This window comes from Aptenodytes forsteri, unplaced genomic scaffold (assembly GCF_000699145.1).
Source record: "Aptenodytes forsteri isolate BGI_AS27 unplaced genomic scaffold, ASM69914v1 Scaffold166, whole genome shotgun sequence".
Classification (NCBI taxonomy): domain Eukaryota; kingdom Metazoa; phylum Chordata; class Aves; order Sphenisciformes; family Spheniscidae; genus Aptenodytes; species Aptenodytes forsteri.
In genome coordinates this window covers 9,168,087-9,174,086 of record NW_008796110.1, presented here as the reverse complement: position 1 = coordinate 9,174,086, position 6,000 = coordinate 9,168,087, and the positions used below count along the sequence as shown (strand labels likewise).

Genomic DNA, 6,000 nt, shown 5'->3' with positions numbered 1-6,000 from the left:
AGAAGAGTAAAAGTGAGAAAACTCATGGGTTGAGATAAGAACAGTTTAATAGTTGAAATAAAGTAGAATAAGAATAAGAATAGAAGAATATACAAAGCAAGTGATGCACAATGCAATTGCTCAGTACCCGCCGACTGATGCCCAGCCAGACCCCAACCAGCGGTCGCTGCCCCCCGGCCAACTCCCCCCAGCTTATATACTGAGCATGACATCATATGGTATGGCGTATCCCTTTGGCCAGTTTGGGTCAGCTGTCCTGGCTGTGCCCCCTCCCAGCTTCTTGTGCACCTCTTCGCTGGCAGAGTATGGGAAGCTGAAAAGTCCTTGGCTTAGTACAAACGCTGCTTAGCAACAACTAAAACATCAGTGTGTTATCACATTATTTTCATGCTAAATCCAAAACACAGCACTATGCCAGCTACTAGGAAGAAAATTAACTCTATCCCAGCTGAAACCAGGACAGTGACATTCCTGAACTATGTATGAATTTTCACATTCACTGGATGAGAGGGAAAAGTGCACAAAGTAGTCAGCAAACAGATGTATGTTGGATGGTGTGACAGCTGGCTTCAAAAGTGTTGAGTGTTCTCCAGCTGGACATCCTATCCTGACAATTTTATTGTATTCCCATGCACATTACAGCTAAGCTGTTACCTGAAGAGTTTCTCCAGCAGGCATCTCTGATAATATTAAAGAAAAGGCACTCTTCTTGAAATAACATGGGAAAGGACATGATAATGATTACAGAGTTGGAAGATTTTTTTTTCTCTACTCAAGAGGCAAGAGAGTACTGTTTGAAGTGGGAGAACTGAATGCAGTGATCAGTAAGGAGAGAAGCTGAATATAGAAGTTAGGAGATATACAGCTAAGATTACAGGTCTTTAGAGAGACATGAAGTTTCTGATACCATGATTCTTTGTAAATATTTTTCCTATTTAGCAGCTACAAGCACGATCTAAAGCTCATCAGCCAATCTTTGGGGAAACTGTAGACACAAACCCAAATGTAATTCTCTTATTCCAAGAGTAGTTTATCCTAATGGTGTATATAATTGTCAAATAATGTGCTTGGCAAGTTTTTAGAGACTGTAGTGCATCTCAAGTGTCACCAGTCCTGGTTTTCGTCTCAGTGTACTATGCCGGTTTGTTTTATTGCCAGTAAAGTGTATAAGCAGCTTCTTGTTGTGATCTGTCGGCATGTTTTTTTTGTTTTGTTTTGTTTTGTTTTAAACCAGAATTTGTTTCTCTTGCTTCCTTGGCCTACAGCAATAGCTAGTTTCTGTGAGCACTCAGCAGGGAAATGTAACTCTTATTTAAATTGGAAGAAACTGCAACTAAAGATAGACACTGTGTGTTTGAGAGATCACCTAGGAGAGCTTGATAAAATACGTATTCTTATTGTGTAGTCTCTATTTTATATTATTTAGATCCAAATTCACACCCACATTGCTATCTCTGGTAGTACCTTATTTCTCAGGCAGACACTCTGATTTCAGTAGTATTAATGAGTCCCTTATCGTAACAGAAGGAATGTGGCCTGTGATCATGCACTCTTCACAACAGTGTGACTCAGGTGTTTGAGTCCTTCACACTGTAACATTCATAAAGTTTCCTCTTCAAAGAAACATCTTTAGGCAAACTACCTCCCCAGAGGATATAGCACCATTTATAAAAAGCTTTCACTGGAACTTCTCTTAAGTGATCATTTGTATAACATGCTGTCTTTCTAGTCTCTTGCCTAGAGAGGATGAGAGCGAAGGACCAGAACTGGAAAGGCAGATGCCAACAAGAACCCCAAACTACAATATGCTTTTGCCCCAATCCAGCCCACTACTGAAACACTTAAAGTTGAGACTACTTGTATGCTTAAGTCTTTGGATGAGAAACTTTGGACTTTGCTTTGTCAGGGCTTATGGCAGTAATTATTTTTTTTTATTTGGTCCTGAATGTCTTAAAAAAGAAGACATATACTGCTGTTAGCTCAATTTTACAGACAGAACTGCAGAATTCAGTCCTCCAATGCACAGATGGGTTCCTGGACTGAGGAATGATAAATTCAGGTCTCACTGCAGTCAAAGTCACTGCATGATCTTGTCCCAAACTGCAGTGTAATCTGCCTCTATCTTGGAGCTAGAGAAGTACTTTCTGCCTTAATTTCTTATTTATCGGAAGTGCTGTGATTATAAAGAGACAGGGTTTGGAGAAAGAAGTAATATATTTTTGTTGGACCAGCTGATGTAGTTGGAAAAAACAGGCAAAATTTTGACCACCAATTCTTTCTTCAGGTTGGAATCAAAAGCAGCAAAACTTGTGCTGACTAGTGGTTGTGAATGGTTGTTCTATGTCAGTGATCCAAGCCATGCATTTAAATAGCTACGTAAATTATTTATGAGGTCCTTGTTAGTAAAGGAGTTTATGATAAAAAAAAAAGCAGTGGTCTGACAGCAATAAAGACAGACAATTTAGCACCTGGGATACAGTGTCTGTTGGAGGGAAGGGTAGCAGGCATTACAATATCAGAAAAGTCTACTGTGACATAAAACCAACTGTCCTGAGTCCATAGCTTTTGGCATTTGATGGAGTTAGTTTTTAGTCTTACCTTTTGAAGGCATTTTGTATGTCTTGAATATCTCTTGAACTATAGACCAGAGACGAAGTAATTGTTTAGGGAAAAGTGCTTACTAGCTGCAAGTATGCATTTTTCATCTTTTACTGATTATCAGTGTGAATTCTTGCTGATGCATAGTGCTTAAGCGCTTCTGGAAAAAAAATAGGTAATTTCTTCCAAAATATTGCTTCCTAGGAGAGGAACAGGCACATTTTTTTCCAGGCACATTTTAAAATACCACCTGCTAGGAGAAAGTCTGAACTCCTCAGAACTCAAACTGAGCATCGTGAATGTACAGGGCATTTTTTTAGACTCCAAATTACAAATTGTCATGCAAATGATCAAATTTCTTTTGTATTAGCAGTTTAGTGTGCTGGTGTATTTAAAGATGTTCATCCTGGCATAAACATTTGCACATCCTTACCATGTTTTTTGTTTTATTAGTTAAAACACAGAATAGATAGTATTTTGTAATCTGGTTGGATTTTTTTATGGTAGATCACCCATGTAGCAGAAAGTGTATGACTAATAGCTGTAGAAGAGGTTTTTTTTCTAGACAGAAAAAGGGGAATTGGATTAAAACTGAATTTGCTTTTACTGAATACATTAAGTACTCCTGCAAAGCAACTACATTTTTGTTGCATGTAAGTATGATCTATAATATCCAGCTTCCATTTGCCATATTTGAAGGTGATCAACCACTTATGTCCTATAGAATTTTCCTAAAGCTATTCCACGAGAGGCTGCTAACTGCCGCAGTCATATCTACTGCTTATTTGAGCTAGGCTCTGTCTAAAAATGTGCTTCCAAGAACTTGTCATCTGGCAGTACTTATTTTTGACAATGCCTGGTTGATCCCATAAGCTTCATGTGGCTTGTGGGGACAGAGTTTAGACTAAAAGCCTCTGTAATTTAAGTTCTACTTTGTATCAGTGGGGATATCTGTTCTGTCAACGGTTGTTTCACAACTAGTTTGACAGTCTTCAGTAAAGTAATGGATTTTGTAGGGGGAGAGTTAGCAAATCATAGAATATGGCAGAAAGAGTGGAGGACAAATAGCTGTCAGAACATCTCACAAAAGATAACGAGATGGGGGTCAGGAGTTATTCAACAAAGTGTATCAATATTGTAAGCTATTTTCCTGCTATCAAGCTATGGCATTTGATTCACTTACTTTTGTAGTGTTTTGGATTACCTTTTCTGTCTGTGCTCAATTCTTTTATTCATTTTGGAAAAAGAAAATGAATATATGTGTATTTTGTGATCTGTTTACTTTTTTCTCAAGTGACTTTGCTCTCTCATTCTCTGACACTTTGATATGACACAGTATCCTAAAAAAGTTTTGGAAAATATTCATGGATGAAATGGTTTGGGGTTTTTTTGTCTTAGTATCAACCATGGATTAATGCTAACAGCCCCAACAATTCCAGCGGGTTGGAAACTGGTGCAGGTATTAAATTAAATTACTCAATTCCTGCCTCATAACTTCAGTTTAAGTTTGACTTTCATTACCAGCTGAAAGTCTCCACTCAGAAAAATCTCAGGAGTTTTATGCAGGTTATTGTAATTGCTATTCTCCCTTCAAAGTCCCAGCAATGGAGCAGAGGTAGAAGGGTGTTTGGGAGTGTCTATAGGGAAGAAGAGCAGACCTCTTGCTTTTGCTGTACTTGACTTGAACCAGTGCTTTTAATTCCTCACCTGTGCAAGTACCAGATTTGCTTGCTGGCTCAGAAAGTTCCCTCTAGCAATGAATGATGCCAACATTTGATAAAAGGAGTGCCTACCTCAGAAAATATTTTTTAAACTGTGTTGAGTATATTGGTAAAGCAACGATGCTGGGTTAGTCAAAGCTTCCCAGCTGCCGAGTGTGCTGGTGTAGGGTCAAACGGGAAGGGTGAGAGAGCAGAGTAGCAGGAGCACCATCTGCGTGGAGGATCCAGTATGCTTCTCCTTCCCTCTCAGGCATAACTTAGACTAGCAGCACACCAGGGCTCCGGTAAGCAATTTGTATGAAATGGGAATCTGGAGTTAGGCAGCCAAACATTGCAGAACATTTTTTTTCCCTCCTAGTAGAGTACAATTAGGAAGCTACGTTGGAATAACGTTAATGGGAGGGTGGGGGTGTTTAAACCCTTGCTATCTTAATGTTTGAATTGTACATGGTATCTTCTGATTTTCTTTTAGATTGTTTCTAGTGTGTTTTACAAAGTATATAAACTACACACAGCCACCTTAAAATTCAAGGTTAGCCAAACCATGCCAGACCTGCTGCTGAGCAGAGAGAGGTGACAGCTACGAGTACCAGAGAAAGCCCCAGTTCTTACTGACGTGCTGTGGGATGTTCGCTGCCTGTGTGGAGCAGACAGATATCCTTACTTAATTGCATCTCTGCTGAAGGGCTCTCACAAGATGTGTTATGCTCCATTTATCACTTTCAGGAGTCAGCCTTGAAAATAGGAATTTATATTTCTGTTAGTTGACATTTTGCATAACGCAGCAGGACATGAGCGGATATGGCGTGGAATTTGAGTAGGGGCTGCTCAGCATGACTCCAACAGAAAACGTACACCTTGTACTACAAGGCAAACAAAAAAGCCCCAGGATCTGCATTTTCAGGGTAACAGACTCTTAGCTGATGTACAACAGCTACAGCTCCCAAATTGTGTGGTTGAATATGGGCCCTAAAACGGGCTAAGGCACGGTGCACTCGTCCCCCACAGCAGCCCTAGTGGCCCTAGGCCAAAGGTAACTCAGGTATGGCATGCTCCTGCGCTCTCCAGCAGGCATCCTTTTCATCCCACTGCCCCTCGCTGGATACAGTGTGCTGCTCTTGTGAAAAAGAAATGGACAGGACATTTATTTGCCCAATATCAGCCTCCTGCTATCTCTCAGTGGGCAACGGGATGTGGTGTGGTAGGCCCACACCAGCCCATCCACATTGCAGGACACGTTTGGGCCTGTAATGACGATAGCACAAGCCTTCCTCTTATTTCTTTTGGGGTTTTTTTTTTCTTTCTGTCTTTTTTCCTTTACTTTTCTTTGTTTTCTGCCTTCTATGGAGCTTACCCAACAGGCGTAGCTGAATGTGAATTTAGACATAGAATACAGGCAAGTTGGGGCCTTAATACCTTTTTGTACCTTTAGTACAAAAAAAGTACTAAAGAGGTAGGTGAGAAATACAAAGCTCCACTGTTGCAGGCTCTAAGGAGATAAAGAGATTGAGAAAATCCCCTAAGAAATTCAGTCAGGATCCTGAATGTCAGAAAGCAGGCAGTAGCACCTCTATGTTGCACAGAAAATAAATCCTTTACCAGTTATCAGTACTTAAAACACAAGTATAGGGTAGTGTACTGCCAGGCTGAAAATATGCTAAGTTTTAATCCAAACACCGAT

General features: G+C 40.1%; 1 protein-coding gene across 1 annotated transcript in view; it reads left to right on the top strand.

The window, feature by feature from the left end:
- Positions 1 to 6,000, top strand: part of ZNF277 (zinc finger protein 277) — a 60,085-nt gene that overhangs the window by 36,569 nt on the left and 17,516 nt on the right. The window lies entirely within an intron of this gene.